Below are 21,372 nucleotides of genomic sequence, written 5' to 3'. Positions count from 1 at the left end.
CTCTGTCCTTTCAAACCGCCCTTTTAGAAGACGGCTGCCCCAAATCTCTCTGCAAAGACATCGCCGCAGACAGCGCGCTCATTTTGCAGACAGGTGGATCAGACCCAGCAGGTGATAGGAGATGGGGCGCGGTCCCAGGCCCTGCAAGGTAGGTCCCTGCAGAGCTTGTGAGTCAAGTCTGCTCCGATTCTTTCCCTGGCTGCAAGGATTCTTTTTTCAAAGGAGTTTTCTCTTGAAGGAAAAGCGCCTCCAGCAAATCTAAAGGGTTCCCGGGGATTTCTGGAAAGGCTGATGTTTGTAATTGCGCTGAAGCCCCATTTAAAGAAATTCTGGGGAAAGGTTGGATTCCAAAGGAGAGGAAAGCACTCTGAGGAGATACTCTGGCATTTAAACGATAAACTCGGGGAGCTGCCCACGGGGTGTCCTCAGCCAGCCCCGCACTCGCGCCCCCACTCCGGTGCGCGCGCGGTCCCCTGGGGTGCAATGTTCCCCGCCGGGCAGGTTTACGCAGGTGGCTCCCGGCGCCCAGGTGCTGTGAGGACGTCTGTGAGGACATGTGACGGCTGCCCCGAGCCCTGGAAGAAACAGGTGGCAGCCGCGTGGGAGGGTAGGCAGAGTTGCTCAGAGGCGCGCACCAGATGAAATGTGGAGTCCTGGGAACAGTGAGAAGTTCACTCCAGAGGCGCAGCGCAGGGCTCCATTTCCTTTTGGCCCTCAGATCTTGACCTAAATTCTACAAAATATCCCTTAAAAGCAGGTGTAGGGATACACTGAATGTGAATCGAGAGAAAAGTGGCGCTTTCACAGCTTGCTTCTTCCTCCTTCAGACTCTGGCAGGAGTTTGGAGACGTGTGTGTGTGTGTGTGTGTGTGTGTGTGTGTGTGTGTGTGTGTGTGTGTGTGTTATTTTTAATTGTGATAAAATTCATGTTACATAAATCTCACCATTTTGACCCTTTAAGCATACAATTCAGTGGCACTTGGAGCATGCTCAATGTTGTGCAACCATCACTGCTATCTAGTTCTAAAGTCTTCATCATCCCCAAAGGAGACCCCCTACCCTTTAGCAGTCACTCCCCTTTTCCCCTCCCCACAGCCCCTGGCACCTATCTATTTTCTGTCTCTATGGACTTGCCCATCTGGACAGTTCATATAAATGGAATTGCACAATATTTGTCCTTTTGTGTCTGGCTCCTTTCACACAGCATGATGTTTTCCAGGTTTTGGTGGATTGAACTGTGTGCCAAGTTTGGACATGTTGTTAGTGACTGTCCACACTCTGGTGGGTGTGGACCCATTGTAAATAAATTCTTTTCAAGTTAAGGTGTGGCTCAACTGAATCAGGTTGGGCTTTTATCTTGATTACCGGGGTCCTTTATAAGCAGAACGAAATTCAGACATAGACAGAGCAAGCCAAGGGAAGTAGCTAGAAGTCAACAGAACCAGAAGAGAAAGAAGATGCCACCATGTGCATTGCCAGGTTGTGGAAAAGCCAAGGACCGAGGATCACAGGCAGCCGGCCCCAGAATCCCACAGTCTGAAGAAAGCATCACCTTGCTGATATCTCAGTTTTGGGCATCTCCTACTCTCAAGACCATGAGCCAATAAATTCCCATTGTTTAAGCCAACCCATTGTATGGCATTTGGTTTAGCAGCAGGGACACAGGTTCATCCATGTTGTAGCATGTATCAGAAATTTTTTCTTTTCATGGCTGAGTAATATTTCATTGTATGTCTATGTGACAATTATACATGCATTACACCTAAGTTACCTGTCTCGTAATCAGAATGTTCAAGCTATCAATGATGCGTGCAGTGTTCCCACCTAAGCATTTTTGTTGTCCTCATAAAACGAGGAGCTAAAGACCCAATCTCAGTGTTTGTCTATTGAGCCTGTGAGCTGGATCGTCTTTTGCATCAGCTTGGCCAGGCCACAGTCCCCAATTACTCTGACACACCTGCATCTAGGTGTTGCTGTGCAGGACTTTTGTACATGAGGTTAACTACTACAATCAGTTGACTTTAAGGAAAGGAGATCACCCTTGATAATGTCAGTGGACCTTGTCCAATCAGTTGAAGGCCTTAAGAGCAAAGAACTAGGTTTTCCAAAGAAGAAGAAACTCTGATTCAAGACTGCAGCATAAAATCCTGTCTCAGTTTCCAGCCTTCCCACATGCCTCATAAATTTTATACTTGCTAGTCCCACAGTTGTGTGAGCCAATTCCTTAAAATAAATCTTTCAATCTATATGTCTATCTAGCTATCCATCTAATCTCACTCTGCCGTCTATCATCTATCTAATCTAATCTATCATCTACCTATCATCTATTTATATGTAACATCTATCAATCTTTTCCTTCTCTATCTACCTATTTATTATCTATATATCTATCAATCATCTCTCTGTTTTATCTATTATCATCTATCTATAGCCATCATATATCTGTCATCCACACATCCATCTATGTATCTATCCATCTATCCATCCATCTCTCTCTCTCTGCCTCTCTGTATCATATGTCTGTCTGTCCGTCCATCCATCCATCCATCCATCTCTATCTACCATATATCCATCCATCCGTCCATCCATCCATCCATCCATCTCTATCTACCATATATCCATCCATCCGTCCATCCATCCATCCATCCATTCATCCATCTCTCTCTCTCTCTATCATCCATCCATTCCTCTATCTATCCATCTTTCCATCTATCTATCCATACACACATATATCCTATTGGTTCTGTTTCTCTGGAAAACCCTCTCTGATACAGGCAGGAAACCCCAGTCAACCAATCCCCCACCCTGGGCAATATCCCACCCTTGGCAACATGGTCTTTTCCATTTGACTCATGGTGGTGGCAAACTGGGAAGAATGAGCTTTACTTACTTTACCACCACCCTTTCCATGGTCTGCAGAATTCAGGACTTCCCTAGTGAGTTGCAGCTTGTTTTCAAAATAAATAAATTAAAAGTTCAGGGACATGCTGGGACAGGTACAAGAACTCTGTTACCCAATATTGGAAGCTCAGTGTGCTTGAAGTGCTTCCAGCTGTCTCTGACAATATAATAAGTGGTATTATCTCTTTACACCATTGATTGCTCCTGCCAGTGTATAATTGGCGTGCCCCTTGCCAGCATCTTTCTCAGGGTTCAATTAGTGTCATTATCTTCTGTGTATAAATATGGATCTTAATCCATAATTTTTCAGCTAACCCTACATTCCTCCCCCTTATCCTATGGTTTCTGCACTAACCTCTGGGGAATCCAAGGAAGATTACAAAATAATAAAAATTATGCATCTTTCAACTTTTCAACAGTTTATCAGAGACATTTGTTTGCAACAATCTCCCCAAGGATTTAGCAGATAAACATCTTGAGATCAAGCTGTGCAAAAGGTACAGACAGATGAGAATACTGGGCACTGGAGAGGGTGAGGGGGGCCAGAATTCACTCTGCACTTAACTTTCAGGATCACACAGGTGATGCTACTTAACACTGAGATTTTGTTGAAACCATGACTCAGAACAACCAGGCTATGTCATCTCCATGGTTCCTTCCAGCCCTGGCAAGCCCAAGTTTAAAACAAACGGTTTGCTATTTCAGTCACATGAACCAGGTCTATGTGAAACTTGTCAATGGGTTCTAAAAAGGAATTATTTTTAACAGCTTTATGGAGATGTAATTCACATATACTTAAAGTGTACCATTCAATGGTTTTTAGTGTATTTGCAGAAGTGTGCATCCATCACCGCAATCGACTTTAGAACAGTTTCATTGACTGCGTATCATAGGATGTTTATTAGCATCCCTGAACTCTAACCACTGGATACCAGGAGCATCTCCCACCTCCTACAGTGCCACAATCAGTAATGTGTCCAGACGTTGCTAAGTGTCGCTGGGGGTCAGAATTGCCCCTGGATGGTTAGCACTGGTCTAGATGTGGATTTTGGAAATGCTATGCCATAGGACACTGCTTCTTGAGGGTTAAATTGCACAGGGGTCACCCAGGAAATCATGTTTTGATTCTGACTTTGATGTAGGAGGTTTGGGTGGAGCCTGCACATCTTCCTAGGCTACTTCTGGGTGATGCTGACTGTTTGTGTTTGGACCACACTAAACAGCAGATGGTGTCACTAGTCATGGGGTGATGTGAGATTCAGGGCTGAACTAGGATGCACTGGCTGTTTAGTGCCTTTTCCTTCTTCCTCCTTTAGGAACAGGAAAGCAAACCAAAACAAACATCACCCTGATGTTTACTACTCTCTGGAGTACCCATGTCAGGCTTGGTGAAGGTGGTTGTTGGTTGATTATATATTTTCATCATGACCCGCCTTGCTCTGATGTGGTATGGGAAAGATAATTCCCTTCTGAAAGAAAATAAGCTCCCCTGTGCCTGACTGGGACCAGCTTCCCTTGGTTTATTTTGAACATGGTTCTGATAGCCCCTCTCTGCACAAAGTAGAAGAAAAGAGAATATTTTCCTACATCAAGCTGGTTACATTCTCAAACCTTCTGTCATTTACTCTTGAAATATTAGTGTGTGCTATGGATTGACTTTTGTGCTCCCAAAATTTACACTGAAGTCTGTGCTGTTTGGATCTGTTATGTATCCCAGAAAATGCCATGTTCTTTTAATCCAGTCTTGTGGGGCAGACCTATTGTGGGTGGGACCTTTTGATTAGGTTGTTTTCTTTGACATGTGACCCACCCAATTGTGTATGGGAACTCTTGATTAGATTATTTCCCCAGAGATGTGACCCCACCCATTCAGGGTGGGTCTTAATCCCCTTGCTGAGGTCCTCTGTGAGAGAATAAAAGATGAAACTCAGAGAACTCAGAGAAGCTCAGAGAGACAGAAGACCAGAAACATTTTGGGGAAAGTCATTTTGAAACCAGAACCCAGGAGCAAAGGACCAGCAGATGCCAGCCACGTGCCTTCCAATGTGACAGAGGAACCCTGGATGCCAGCGGCCTTTCCTGAGAGAAGGTATCTACCTCTTGATGCCTTGATTTGGACATTTTCATGGCCTTAGAAGTGTCCATTTGCAACCTAATGAATCCACATTGAAAAAGCCAACCCATTTCTGGTATATTGCATTCTGGTAGCTTTAGCAAACTGGTACAGAATCCTGACCCCCAGTACCTGTGAATGAATGAACTTAATTGTAAATAGGGTCATAATACATGGAATTAGGCAAGTTAAGAAGAGGTCATGCAGGACCTCTTTAGGGTAGATCCTAAATGTAATATGAGTGGTGTCTTAGAAGAATAGGAGAAGAGACAGGATCCAGGACACAGGGGAGAAGCCTGTGAAGATGGAGGCAGAGATGGAGGGATGTAGCCACAAGCCAAGGATGGCCAGCCACCAGCAGAAGCTGGAAGAGAATAGGAAAGACCCTCCCACAGAAACTCAAAGGATGCACAGCTCTGTTGACACCTTGATCTCAGACTTCTGGTGTCCAGAACAGTGAAAGAATACTTGTCCATTGTTTTAAGCCTCCCAGTTTGGGGCACTTTGCTCTGGAATCCCCAGGAATCTAAGAAAGCATTTCACATCTCCAATCTTCCCGAATGGAGCTGGGTTCCCGGCAGGGAAACACTATGTTTACTTTGCAGGTAGACTCCTCGTAAGCGGTGCCCCTGGGCCCCAAGGGGATTTGGAAGGAAAATCACACCTGTTTCTTCCTCTCAGCAGCGAGGTGTGTCTCTGCTCCCCAGCGATTTGCTTGCCACAGGAGAGCTAATTATTGGAGGCAATGATGCTTGCTGCTTTGGGAGCTCTGGGGCTTTGTCCTGGCTGGGGTGCCATAAAAAGAGAAAAAGGTGGCATTGACCAGGATAAGTAAAGGGACTTTTATTTCAGGGAAAGAGGCATGTTCTTCAAACTATTTTCTGTTCTAAAATATCTTTTGAGCTCTTTTCTATCCTCAACTGATTTAGTTTAGACCCTTTTCATGGTACTATAACATGCAAAACTCTGTGGGGCAATTACCATATAATTGCAGCAATTTCATTCCTATGTATAGGTCCCCAAAGAAATGAAACCTGGTACTCCAAGAAATATATGTCCATAACAGCATGATTCACAATAGCCAAAAGTGGAAACTGCCCATCAGGTGACAAATGGCTAAACAAATTGTGGTCCATTGAGACAATGGACTATTATTCAGCCATAAAAAGAAATGAAGTTCAGATACACGTTGCAACATGGAAGAGCTGTAGAAGAGGTCACATATTGTAGGATTCCATTTATGGGAAATATCTAGAGTAGATAAATCTGCAGAAACATAAAGCATATTGGGGGTTGCCAGGGAATGGAGAGGGTGAGGAAAGTGGGGGATGGGGAAAACTGCTTGGTGGATGAGGGGTTTTGCTTTGGAATGATGTGGATATTTTGGAATTAGAGGTGGCAGTTGCACAAGATTCTGAATTTACTAAATGCCTCTGACTTGTACCCTTTAAAATGGTTAATTTTATGAGATGTCAATTTTACCTCAATACATGATTCTAAAAATCTGTGAGACTTTAATGATGATGCTGGAGCAAGGGGGACTGGCTTTGCTGAGAAGTACAGTGGTGGAAATCTTCTATAGGTCAGGACTAATGGTAGGACATATGCTCATTGTCCATAGTTTGAACATATTGTACAATTGAACAATTTATGTTCAAACCACATTATACAGTTGGCAGAATAAGTGGCCCCTCAAAGTTGCAATGTTCTAAATCCCAAAACCTGTGAATGTTATTTTATACGGCAAAAAGGACTTTGCAGATGCTATGTAATTTTGGGGGCTATCTTATAGCAAAGGGGATGCTAAGATACTAGAATTATAGTGAGCAGGTGATGATGATTAACCATCCAAAACAAGGTGGGCACTCTTCAAAATGAGTGGCTGTATATCAGAGTAGCCAGCTCAAAGCCTCACCTACAAAGAGCTTGGGTAGAATTGAAGCCAGTATTCCTAGAGGTAACATAGCTGGGAGGGAGAATGTAGATCTAGTCTCAGAAGCTGATTTTGATTAACCAGTTAGAGTTTTATAAAAGCCAATATTCCTTTAACTTGGCACTCCTTACACAGTTAAGTCATCCATTGTTTAGTGGGTAGAAAGTTAACTAGTTAGATATTTAAAATTAAACTTTCCTTATGCTAAAAAATTCCATCATCTTCCAAATGGAAAACTTAGCCATTATCTGTGAATTCATTTTGTTTTGTTTTGTTCCTCATTTTAGAGACAAGCGTCTTTTAGAACCCATGAAATGCCTCATTTAAAAATGATAACATAGTTATTAGGTATGTTTATCAATGTGAGATTAATTTAGAAATTATATTAAAACCACAGGTTTAAAACTTTCAGTTGTTTTCCAAGCTTTGTGAGATTTAGTCAGCCTTCGGTAATTAAAACTATCACAAATTTATTTTAAAAACCCTCCTAAAACCTACTGAGAGCTAGGTACTTGGGTCATAGTTGAGGACCATAAAGTAATAAAACATGATTGCTATCCCCAAGAATAATTCCAAATTTATGCACTCATCAACAAGCCCATGTATGACATTACAGACCAACAGAGGGGCTGCTCAATTTACACAATCAAAAGAATTCAGGGAAGGATGAGCAGGAAGTTGAAGGCAGCTACCCCAATAAAATGCCTCACTTTGGGACTTACCCTGAACACTTTGATTGAAAAAGCCAGGTTGAAATGGGGAAGGATCCTGCAGAACATCAGCAAGTTCACTGAGGGGTAATTTCCCTAGTCCTTCCCTGAAGAGATCTACAGCATTCAGTGAGGCAACTCTCCACTAGGAAAAGGAGAATGTTCCTTCCTTTCAGGGTTATTGGATATAAGGTCTGAATTAGGCTAGATATCTAGGAACTAAAGTGGCACGCTGGCCTTCCTATTAGAGTTAGGATATATGGACAAGTAACAATTGGACCACTGGCCCAGGTTGGCTAGCTTTGGTCCATTGGATCCATAGATCCATCCAGTGGTTGTTTCCAAATTCCTGAAAACATAACAGGAATGGACACAATTGGTAATTGGCAGAAGTCCCCATCGGTTTCTTGGTCTATGGAGTAAGAATTATCGTAGCAGCAAAGGACAAATGGAAACCTTTGAAACTTCCCTCACACTCATCCCCAGCCAAGGTAGTTGCAGTAGGCTGAATCATAGCTGCCCAAAGTTATACATGCCCTAATGCCTGGAAGGTGCAAATGTGATCTTATATGGCAAACGGGACTTTGCAGGTGTGATTAAATTTAGGCTTTTGAGATGAAGAGAGTAATCTGGGTTATCCAGGTGGGTCCAAAATGTAATCACAAGGCTCCTTATAAGAGGGAGGCAAGAAGGTCAAAGGATAAAAGAAGGCATTATGACAACGGAAGCAGAGGAACAAAAGGTGATGAGCCAAGGAATGCAGGTGGCTTTTAGAACCTGGAAAAGGCAAGGAAATGCCTTCTTCCCTAGAGCCTCCTGAAGGAAGCAGCCCTGCCAACAGCTTGGTTTTAGCCCCATAATACTCATTTTGGACTTTGGATCCCCAGAACTGTAAGAGAATAAATGCTTGAATAAACCCCCTGCACACAGCACTCCATCTTAGAGTCTAATTCCAGCAAGACCAATTTAAGACACTTCCAATAACTTTTATGAAGTGTTTTTTTATGGATTCTCACATCCACCAGTCATGTATGGGATTGGACATTTTCTGAACTTTAGTCTTTTAGGATTTTTTTTTGTTCATTTTTAAGTTAAATTTTTATTTTGAGAAAATTATAGATTCACATGCAGTTGTAAGAAATGGCACAGAGAAGTTCTGTGTATCTTTTGACCAATGTACCTCAATGATAACATCTTGCAAGATTGTAGTCATCACAACCAGGAAATTGACATTGATGCAACCCACCCATCTTATCCGAATTTCCCAAGTTTTACTTGTGTTTGTGTGTGTGAGTGCATGTGTATCTAATTCTCTGCCATTTTATTCCATGAGTAGTTTCCTCTATCCACCCCACAGTCAAGATACAGAAACATTCCATTCACCAGGAGGATGAATTTGCTCTCCATTTCTACAATGTGTCATTTCAAAAACATTGTATTAATGGAATTACACAGTACGTAACCTTTTAGGATTGGTGGTTTTCATTCAGCATGAGTCCCTTGGCATTCCTCCAAGTTGGTTCCTGTATCAATAGTTTGTTTCTTATTATTGCTGAGCAGTGCTCCATTTAATGTTATTTTCACATTTGGTAGCTACCACATAGAACAAGAGTTTCAAACTTTTCTTTTAAAATCTGCAGAGAGATCTCTCACTTAAAAATTTTCTGTTTGTATTTTTTTATTTGAGAAATTGTGGGTTTACAGAAATCATGCAGAAAATAAAGAGTTCCCATTTACTCCCCTATTTTAACACTTTGCATTAATGTGGTACATTTGTTGCAACTGAGGAAAGAATATTGTTATAATGGCACTATTCACTATAGTCCATGGTTTACATTATAGTTCCTGGTTTGTATTGTATAGTTATATATATTTTAAAAAATTTTTGTTCTAGTAACATACATGCAACCTAAAACTTCCCCATTTTAACTGCATCAAAATATATAATTCAGTATTGTTAATTATGTTCACAATGTTGTGCTACCATCACCATGAGCTAGTACCCAAAGTTCATTTCTCAGGAATGCTCAAAGATTACTAAAAGTGTTTAGTTATATCTGGAATGCAATTCCTCAAATATTGAGAGAGAGAGGGAAGACTGTTAGGCTCAAAGAAGACTATAGCTACTTGTAATACTGGAAGATGAAAAAATATTTAGACATGACACTGAGCATAGCTTGGAAAGGTAGTAGGACTTGCAGGTGGGAACCAATATGTATTCATTAAAATCCCCTGGTGGAGAGTCACAGCACTTATTAAAATGGCCCCTGGAAACACATTGTTTGATTAAGTGAGCCTATTACATTAATGCCATTGTATCTTCTAACCTTAACACAGATATTTCTTGGATGTGTACAATGACTTGAATCCTTCTAAAGCATTCTCCCCTCCCCCCCATTACTTTTTTGAGATAACACAGGGTAAGTAGGATTGTTAAGAGGACGATAACAATTTCAAGCAATTTTCATGATGGGAAAGAAGTCTAAATCCTATTATTTAGATTACACTAAAAGGGTTTTTGAGTGCTGCGAATGTCAGGAAAATCCAGCCCTAAGCATGCATTGAGAGATGTTGGACATATGCCTGTTTAGGAGTCTATATTATTAAAGCTGGCTGCCTGCACAAATAGCGTCCTTCCTCAACTGCTCTCAGAATGAATTATGAAGACATTTCCCCGGACAAGATGCTTTCCCAACCTGCTCCCGTCAGTTTTGAGTGCCCTGTAATTTTTATCACTGATTTTGTGTTCTCTGCATAGAAACCGTTGATTACAAAGAGTCTCCTGAAATTCGGGAGGCCTCCCACTCGTCTCAGTAGGGGTTTTGCTGCCAGAGAGAATTAAGCATTAGTTAATGGAAACTTGGAGAGCACGTTGCCAACACTGTTTAATTTGTGAGCTTCTCATGGCCTCGAGGGCTGTTCAGGAACAGTGTTATCACCAGCCCATCTTGCCATCAGTTTGTTGAAGTGCGGTGGGAGAGGAGCCCACTACAAAGCCGACATCCGTGGCCTGGCAGTGCGAATAAGGAAAGCATCAGCTGAAGGCTATCATCCGTTTGTAGGATGAAAAGGTTCTTAATGGAGAGTGGCTCTTATCAATTACTACTTTCTCTCCCCACCTGCATCCCAGAAAGTCCAGAACTCCTTAGATTAGAGTTCCCATTGCTTTGGGGTGGGGGATGCTGTTTAAAAATGCAAAACCTAGCTTTCTGAGAGATGAGTGTGGATCGAGAGGGGTATGAACAGAGGACAGGTGAGTTTTAATGTGGGAGAAAGCAGGTAAAGCACTGTTGGAAGAGAGACATGCATTAACAGGAAAATAGGTTAATAAGCGGGAGATGTGTTGATGACAAAGGATGCCAGTTTACAGCTGTTCTGCTGTGCTCCTCAATTCTGCTTTACAGACATAGCAATTTGGGGAGACTTTAGAGCAGTGAAGAATATAGAATCAGCAATCTGTTCTTTGGGGTTCCAACCCCAGCTCCATCCCTTAGCTACTCCAAGACCTTGTACAAGTCATCTAAGCTATTATGGCTATAATTTCTCTATCTATAAAATTATGTGGGAATTATACTTGTATAATTATTACTACAACTGAGAAATTAAGATCTAAGAAATAATTAGGATGACTGAATCATTATATGGATGCCTTTTTCTTACTTCCTGGTATATTGTAGAATAGCAAAAAGGAAACACCTGAAATTAATGAAATCCACTGAACTGCAACCTAGCTGCCTTGATCTTTGATAATGATTGTATAACTATATAACCTGTATCTTGTGATTGTAAAAACCTCATGACTGGCCCTGCTTGTACCCCCTTATCCTGTTTCACAACCTTAGAGTCTTATGATTACAAAGACAACCAACTAATGTTTACTAATGAAGGAACTTGAGTCAGCTCAGAATTAACCCACCCCAATTCCTAAACTACCTTACTAGACAAAGCTAGATCTAAACAAAATTGGCTCACTTGACATGTGCAGTAGCTTAGACTTTAACCTACAAGTCACCTATACCTCATTATAATACTAAAAATCATGCCCATCCTCATATTAAGGCTGCCATTTTCTTACATACCTTCTGTGACTAAGCATGTAATCAATCTGTGCATGCTCAATAATTAGATCTCCTCTAATTAGAGCATCTGGAGCCATTGTGCTCATTATCCTAAAACCTGCCCATCTTTTGATACCATAAAACTATCAAAATTACTGCGGTTCGGGAGACAGGTTTTTTGGGGCAATAGGCCATCTGGTCTCCTGCTTTGTGCCCAGCAATACATTCTTTTTCCCTTTGAAACTCTGGTGTCATAGATTGGCTGCTGTTCACATTATACAGAGAAACCTATGTTTGATCAGTATCAATACCATGGAGTTACTGTGGAAATAAATGACATAACATACGACCTTTCTTAGAAAGATATTGCAAGATGTGCTTCAGGGGAAATATGGAGAAAATCAAGAAAGGAGAAGACGTGGGTGCAGGAAATTGGGAGTTACAACACAGGAGAGGAGCAACGAGAGTGGTGAAGATTTTAGTGTGCACCCAACTGGATGGACGAGCAGGTCATATTGGAGCTGGGGATAGAGAGATGCTAGAGGGAAGGATATAGGGGAAAAGGGAGGAAATGAATGAACCAAGTATTTGGAAATTAGAAAATGGATTCATTGAAAGGCACGTGTTAGACCCTTAGGAGCACTGGAATAACATAGTTATAAATCATGTATATAAATATTAACTACAGGAAAAAGAAAAGAAAGGAGTATATGAAGACAACTGAGTCATTGTAATCATTGGTTCATCATGTAATATTATTTAAATTGTTAATATATTAGAAATACTATTATTTCAAGAAAAAATTATTATATAAATATGTAAAGAATCTGGTGGGAGGGAAAGTACATTTGTGTATTGTTGGAGAGGCAAGTAAGAGACAAAATCCTCAACAACTAGGAGGTAAAAAATTGGTAAAACTTGAAATTGTAGTATGAAAATATTATCTGGGAATGTGGATTTAAATATCAAAATGCACATTTAAAAGGGTTGAGAGTCATTAGAGACTAGCAGTAGGAAGGTTTGAGGCAAGGATAGATACATTTTTTAATTATAAGACTTTCTGTACTTTTTGATTTTTTTAAATGTGTTTAAATTTGAAGGACACTTGGAAAAGAAGAGACACAGCCTTCTCCTCCACTCAAATACATCCTCCCTTCTTTGGATTTACTCTTGCCTGGGGAGGGTAAGGCTGAACTTGGCACTAGAGCCAGTTTCGGGGGTCTGGCAATGGCAGTGGGCAAGTAAGCAAGCCAACTTTTGCTTCTTATGCTTAAAGGTCTATTGTGAAAACCAAATGGAATGACCCAATGATAATGGCCAAAATTTGCATGACACAAGCAGGTCCTCAAGAAATCTAAGCTCCCGGGGGGATTTCTCCATAGATTGTTTCCCAGATAATGATGACAAGGGATGTTTAGTGGTGATATCCAGAAGAAACAGAAGTCAGTTAAATTTACCTCTTTCTAGGCTTGCTGTGTTATTTTGCTAGGAATGTCATAGGAAACCACAAACTGGGCGGCTTAAATCAACAGAAATTATTCTCCTGCAGCTCTGGAGGTTGGAAGTCTGAAATAAAAATGTCCACAAGCTTGGTTCTTTCTGGAAGCATCTCTTCTAGTTTTTGGTGGTTGTGGCACTACTTGGCATTCCTCAGCTTGAAGACACATCACTCCAGCTTCTAACACATTTTCACAGGGTTGTTTTCCATGTGTATGTGCCTATGCCCTCTCTTCTTTTTGAAAGGATGCCAGGCATTGTATTTAGGGTCCACTGTAGATCCACAAGTATCTCATCTCAAGATTCCCAATTAATTACAGCTGCAAAGATACAGTTGCCAAATAAAATCACATTCTGAGGTTCCAGGTGGATGTGAATTTTGGGGGGATGCTATTGAATCCACTATACACAGTGAAAGTGGCTTAAATATTCTCTCATGGAACAGAAGCAGATGGTAGACAGAACTGCAGATGCAAGTTGTAAGAACTTTATGGTGACCCCACCGACTTAGGGTTGTAAGATTTAACAACAAAGTCTAGTTTGGATTTATATAAAGAACATTTTTTTTTTTTTAGTATAAATATGTCCTATGCAATATTTGGGACATAGTTGTGCTCAAAATAATTTGTTGTTTATCTGAAGTTAAAATATAACCAGATATCTTGTATTTTATCTGGAACCCTATGGATCCTTGATTTGAAGATATCATCTTCCTGTTTGAAAAATTTGTGGTCTGGTGATGGAATTTTACTTGCCATTTAAAAAAATCCAGTTTCCAGTAGGAGAAATAAGATGCCATTTAGCCATCTTAGTGCTACTGCCAATCCTGAATTATACCTGGTGGTCTGAAATATACTATCTATGTACTTTGGTGTGTATTTGGTAAGGGACCCCTTTGGGGGATGGGTGTTTTGTATGTTGTAGCAGAATATTTCTAATATTCTATAATATAATACTGAGGACTGCTCGCCTTTTTCCTCAAAAGACTGGTATCTGACGGGAGATGTCCATCACCCTTATCATTTATGAAACTGAGGGTATAATAAGTTGGCCCCAGTCCATTGTGCAACCACAATCAGAAGGATATTTTTAGCACAATTAGGGGCCTGGGGGTCTGTGTCATTGGGGATGGCTGTCTGTCTGGTTTTGACTTTGGGGCAAGATAAGAGCAGGGGATTTGAAGCTCCCAGGTAACCCGCAGGGTCTGTATCTTTAGGGATGTTTTGCAATTTGCTGAATGGACTGTGAAGTCAGGATGACTTGATTGTGTGCCCACAGTCTGGGAAGGCTTCCTTTGGGTCTCCTGAAAAAGCCCAGATTCCTTGCACACACACCGGCTTGGTGATTCAATTCATGTGCAACTAAGAACCATTTGTTTCTGGATCCCCAAAACTTGCCTACCCTCTATGTCTCTGTCTCGTTCATTCTGCACAGAATTCTTTGCCTTTCAATGAAAGCTCTACATGGGTGGGCTCTATGGTGCCTGCTGAGTCCTTTCAATATATAATATACGGAACTAGGGAAATCTTTGCAGCTATCTATAAAGGACTTTACACAGCAGGAGCTAAAGTAATAGCAAAGTCTCAGCAAACTGCCATGACCCTAACTGTACCCAAACTCATGCCTGGGAGAACTCTCAGTATATCCCTCACTGATTTTTCAAAACCCCACCAAGGAAGCTTAATGGGCAAAGCCCACCAACCCTACCAGCTGGAGGTGTGTTGCAGCTTTCCAGATATGTGGGAAGGTACAGGTCTTTAACAAAACTGAATCTTCGACTTCGGCTGACTCTTTTAAGTATGTTTTACTTAACTGCAGGCTAAGTTCTCCTCCCTATAGTAAAGTTCTGAGCTTTTCTTTAAATCACTTTGGTTATATGAACTACCAAACATATGACTATTGCTCTGAGAACTTCGGTGAATGCAAATCTGCATAATTAAGTTGCTAGAAGTTTTCATTAATTTTTAAAAATCAACTACTTGGTTAAGATGATGTTTTTTATGGAACCCAGAGAAATGCATGTTTTGCAAAATACTGTAAACTTGCTTCATCATTTTACATTAGAAGTCACTGAAATTTTTGCTTCTCTTTATTACTATAAATATTATAATTTGCATATACTTTACAACCTTTTCAAATGATTAAAATTTTATAGTAAAAAATTAAGTGCAGATTTTTCTCATAAATTTTGGAAAAGCAACAATACCTATAGTGAATTGGAAAGGCTTTGCTTCAAAAATTAAGTTAATAAATGTTGGCTTATGATCACAACTAAAATGCCTTCTCTTACTTTGCAATAAAATACACATATATGCATATACACTTATAAAACATGCATGCACACATACATTTTATTAAATACATTTTATTTTATTAAAATGTTTTTGTCAGCAAGCAACAGAAAAATCTGACTTGCAATGGCTTAAAAAATAGGATTTTAGTTTTTTTATTTTCCATTTATTTTCTTTACACACCAGGAATTGTAGAGGTAAAAGTTGCTAATTTCACGCAAAGACATAGTGTTATTAAGACATGAAAAGCAAAAATATTATATGAACTCACTCACTTGAAATAATTAGAATAGACAAACTCATGGAGTCAGAATCTAGAATAAAGTTACCAGGGGATGGGGTGGGGATAGGGAATGGATCGCTGGGGTTTGAAAGTTATAGGATCCCTATTTTGAATGATGGACGTGTGTTGGTGATGGATGGCTGTAATGGTAGCACATCATTGCTAATGTAATTATCAGCACTGAAATATATATCTTAATGTGACTAGAGGGAAATGTTTAGATTGTATATATGGTAACAGAATAAAAATTTTTTAAAAAATCCATGGAAGTACATTTTACAGTGAGCCCTTAGTTAAACATGGACTATGGTTACTAGTACAATTATGAAAATGTGCTTTCAGCAATTTTAACATATATTCCACACCCATGCAAGGTGTTAATAATAGGGTGGTATTTGGGAATCATCTATTTTATGCATGATTGTTTTGTAAACCCACAACTTCTCCAATAAAAAAAGCAAAAACATAAAAAGAAATATTTGCATTTCTCTTGGCCCTTTTCTTGGCTTTGCAGATTGGCCATTTTAGCTTCAAGAACTAGCAAGAAGTGGAAAGGGAGGAGTTGGCTGGGTGTGATCCAGTTTAGCAATCAAGGAGAAGAAAACTTTCCCAGACTCCCCAGTTGTGGGTTATACTCCACCTTAGCTACAAGGGAGTGAATTGATTCTCCAGCCTTTATGGCAAAAGTTGGTGATGATAAGGTGCAGAATTGTAGGTAAGGCAAGCGTGGAAACCTACAGAATAGCCAAGTTATCTTTTAATCTGGAGACATTAAAATACCTTTATTTTAATGTGAAATGGGCACTTCAGATTTAATTTATACAAATTTGAATATTCTTTTGAGCTTTTGAAAAACACTTGACGTTTTAATTTTACCTTATTTCTGGTAAATGCACATATCAGTATCTTTGCTATGTTTTTATCAGAAGAAGAAAAACATTTTGCTATGTTTTTATCAGAAGAAAATCACAATTTAAACAGTTGGAGCAAATCAGAAGTTGGTAACATTTTTTAGTTTTTGTCTTTATTTGGAAGTGTAGGTTTGCAGAAAAATCATGCAGAAAATACAGAGCTCCCATCCCACCGACCCTCCCCCCCACGATTAACAATTGTAGTTTTGTTACAATTCATGAGAGAATATATCATACTTGTACTATTATTATAATTGTACCATAATCCATGGTTTACATTAGAGCTTACTGTTTGTGTTGTACAGTCCTATTTTTAAAAATTTTTTTCTAGTACCATATATAAACCTAAAATTTATCCTTTCCAGCACATGCAACTATATAATTCACTGGTATTTGTTTAAATCACAGTACGTGATTACTTGTACACTCATCATAAGCCTTTAAGGAGACCTTTCTATTAAAGTAATGGGAAGCAATTGAACAGTCAGCACAAGATTTCCAGATGTATTTGGTGTAGCACAAAATAGAGTCCACTGTTGTGCACACATAACACATCCTTTGAAAGCTGCAATTTCTCTTCAGACATTCTTATGAAGAAAGTGAACTATGTCTAAACATAAACCAAGACACACTGTGGTGGGCTTGCTTGTTGTTGAACAGAGTGGTTCTACGATTTGCTTAATGGGGGAAGATGTCACAACAGTGGGGGGAGATGGGGACTTGGAAATATATGTCTAAAACAAGTGTTCCCTCTGGATTTCTCTAGGTTTTCTAACTGCCTGCAGCCAGAGTTTTCTGAAGAATGTTGTACCCTCAACGTCTTTATGAACATTAGGTGCTGGGCTTAGTACTCTTTTACTGAAGCCTGGGAACCATCTGATTCTCTGCATGGCTCATAACCACTCCTCTGGGATGGTAAATGTGCAGAATTGGAGCATCACAATGTCCTGGGAGCTCTCTCTCAGCAGACTGAAGAGAGGCAATTACAAACAGTAGCACAAATGGTGTCATTGAAGGACGTGCTGAAGCATGTTCTCAAACTGCAGCTTAATTATGAGTGACCAGGAAACCACTGCAACAGCTAAAGAGGTTATTTGCACCACTGGATTTGGAGTGGATCATGGTGAGCGAGGCTGTGAGCTCACAATTCGTCTTAGAGAGAGAAGTAAAATGGAAAACACAGTACACAAAAGAAGATGCTAGATGAAGTGCAACGCTGATGTTTAATTGATACAGAGAAGAAGGCTGGTCACTGTTCCACAATCCATTCATTTGTTCATTCATTCATTCATCTATCAATGAGTCATCAGATGTGTTTAGCATGTACTATTTGTGCACAACACTGTGCAATACCCTAGGATAGATGAGTGAAGGAAAGGGACGTGATCTTTGATCTCCCACTGCTTACTAGGGAGGCAGAAATGAAATGATAATCACACAAAAGAATGATTCAAATTGTGATAAATGATAGAAAAGAAAAACTTCAGATTGGCATCAGAGCCCATGTTGGGGTGACGCTGACTTAATGGAGGCAGTCTGGTTGAGCTGCACCAAGGAACTGCTATTTAAGAAGATTTCTGAAGGATGGGCATGAAATACTTTGGGAAGAGAGTTCCAGAAGGGGAAACCAAATATCAGAAAGATTGAGATAGAAAGAGCTTGGGAAATTAAGGAGTTGCAAAAGGAGCAAAGTGGCTGCAGCTGAGTGAGCAGAAGTGGGTAAAAAAGGAGGTAAGAGCTGAAGAATCCAGATTTTGCATGGATGCATCGGTCATGCAAATCATGTGAGGGGCAATGGCCTGGTAAGGTTGAGTTTAAGAGTATTCCAGGTGTTGAGTGGAGAATGGATGGAATCGGGCAAGCATGGATGTGGAAAAATGTGTCAAGCTACCCAAGAGGGGTGATGGAGAGAAGTAGACCATCATGAGTACGATTTAGGAGGAAGAACCAAGAAGACTTGGTGATGAATGAAAGGTAGGGGCTAGAGAGAAGGAAATAAGGAATATGACTACAGAGTTCTGGCTTGAGCACTAGAGCAAGTTGTGGTTTGCTGAGGTGGGGGAGAGGGATGGGCTTGGGGAACAGTGTTCAGTTTTGAACAGATCTGAGAGAAGACTGAGATATCTGAGTGTCATCTAAATTGAGACAGAGAGTTGTGAACTGTAGTTGCAGATCGTAGTTTCAAAGACTAATGTGTCTGGTAAGACATTTTTAAATGGTTGCAATGGAATAGAATTGGATGAGGGTGGAAAGTTTCCCTGATACATACCCAGAGAGGTTCTGGGTGGACTGGAGACCGAGAATAATGCAGAATGGGAATCCTCCGTGCAGACAAGCCCAGATGAGGGCAGGCTCCATGGTGTAGTTGGAAGTCTTAGAATTGACTAGCAAGTACTTTGCTATTGAATCTTTATCTAGAAAATTTCCTGGCAAGGTGTATTTGTGTGTGTGCATTTATATGTGTGTTGTGCATGTGTATATTGGAGGAAGGGGCAGGATTGGGGAGTGAAGTCAGAGGTTTAGGATAAAACTATAGAAGATTTAAAATAAGTTTAAACTAATACATGCCATTAGTATAGAACAAAACTTAAAATTCTCTCTTTCTCTGTTCCCTCTTCATCCCTCTGATACTCAATACATCTCACTGGACATAATCATCTACATCAATTCAGTTCAATCAGAAAAACAGAAGACATCCCTCTAAATTCTGGGTTTCAAATATAAAACTTTAACACAGAGAAGTAGGTGCTTACAGAACCACTGCCAGAAGTGAAAGTAAGAATGGAAGTAAGGAGAGGTGGCTGCTAAATTTCAGATTCACTGCCCAGGCCGTGGGCTGTGAGGATTTAGGAAGCCAACATTTGCTTCTCGCAGAAGTCAAGGAAATGGGGGGACGTTCACGTATCACTGAAGAGGGGACTAGCAGAGGAGCAGAGCCTGGCAAGATGCACAGCTCCCACCAAAGAACGAACCAGAACGCCTTCTACTTCCTCTCTGTTCTCCTGCATCTTGGAACCACATTTCACGGGCAGCAGCAAATTGCTTCCAGAATTAGGAGCTAACAGGAGCTCATCTATGGCGTTCACACTTCTGGCCTCAGTACATGGGGCTTATCGGGAAGCAGTAAATCTATTTAAGTCGTGTGTGAGGGCTCAGGACAGCAGGCTTCCATGTGGGGAAAAGTATATTTGTACATGACTCCCCATTTTTACAGTGGTACAGTACATGCAGATTTATGTGTGGTCCCTTTTGTACAAATGGGATCATGATTTGCACCCCATTATACTTCAGGATTTCCTCCTTTATACATCTCTTTCCCTCCTCTGGCTCCCTCCCTCTCTCTCTCATCTATATCTATTATCTATCATCTCTATCTATCTCTTTCTTTATCATCTATCTGTTATCTATCAGTATCTATTGATCTATCATCTACCATCTAATCTGTATCAGTTATCTATCATCTCGATCTCTTTCTCTGTCATCTTTCTGTTGCCTATCATTATCTATCATCTATCTATCCGTCTACCTACCTAATCTATATCTATTATCTATCTATCATCTTTATTTGTCATCTGTTGTCTATCATTATCTATCTATCATCTATCCATCCATCTGTCTACCTACCTAATCTATATCTATTATCTATCATCTTTCTCTGTCATCTGTCTGTTTTCTATCATTATCTATCTATCATCTATCTATACATCTGTCTATCTAATCTATATCTATTATCTATATCTCTTTCTCTGTCATCTATCTGTTGTTTATCATTATCTCTCTATCATCTGTCTACCTACCTAATCTATATCTATTATCTATCTATCTATCTATCTAGCCACCTATCAATCATCTATCAAACTATTTATCTGTGTAATCAGTGCAGAGAAGAAGACTGCTCACTCTCCTTCAATCCATTCATTTATTTCACTCATTGAATTAACACATATTGAATAACATTAATGCATGTATACCTAATCTCTTAATATCAGCACATACAAATGAACTTTTATGTTATTTTTAATGGGGATGTGTATGTGTTTATACATACACACATACACATAGTGTATTTAAAAAAAAACAGATCCTTATTCTTCAACGTTTAGGTTGTTTTCTGAGTTTTATTGATTCATTTTCCCACTACAGTCCATATCGCAGTGAATATACTCAGAGCATTTTTGGTCCTCAATGAATACATGGAAGTAAATATTTAAAAGTGAAAATGCCAGGAAGAAGGGTATTCAATTTTGATAGATTTTTGTTAGATGATGTGCCAAAATTTGCAGCATATTACATTTCCAAAATGATGCCCGCCCCCACATAATCTCATTATCTGGATTTATGTCTATAGCTCATTACTTTATTTGTATTTCTTTTGCCCTTTGCATGTTTGTTTCCCTCTCTCTGTTTAGACCTTCTTTTTTAGTTTAATTATTTATTCTAAGTGTTTTTTAACTTTTTTTTAAATCTTCATTTTATTGAGATATATTCACATACCACGCAGTCATACAAAACAAATCGTACTTTCGATTGTTTACAGTACCATTACATAGTTGTACATTCATCACCTAAATCAATCCCTGACACCTTCATTAGCACACACACAAAAATAACAAGAATAATAATTAGAGTGAAAAAGAGCAATTGAAGTAAAAAAGAACACTGGGTACCTTTGTCT

The 21,372-nt window shown here is 39.9% G+C and overlaps 1 long non-coding RNA gene across 3 annotated transcripts in view; it reads left to right on the top strand.

The window, feature by feature from the left end:
* The window catches only part of LOC119522566, a 143,609-nt gene that overhangs the window by 107,437 nt on the left and 14,800 nt on the right, over positions 1 to 21,372 (top strand). For all 3 annotated transcript variants that reach the window (XR_005214471.1, XR_005214469.1, XR_005214470.1), the window contains one exon: positions 17,464 to 18,428. This is a non-coding gene — a long non-coding RNA (uncharacterized LOC119522566). The remainder of the gene's footprint in view (positions 1 to 17,463; positions 18,429 to 21,372) is intronic.

The sequence above is a fragment of the Choloepus didactylus genome, chromosome X (genome assembly GCF_015220235.1).
Source record: "Choloepus didactylus isolate mChoDid1 chromosome X, mChoDid1.pri, whole genome shotgun sequence".
NCBI classification, from domain to species: domain Eukaryota; kingdom Metazoa; phylum Chordata; class Mammalia; order Pilosa; family Megalonychidae; genus Choloepus; species Choloepus didactylus.
The sequence above is the reverse complement of the archived record's forward strand: the minus strand, read 5'-3'. Positions and strand labels throughout refer to the sequence as shown.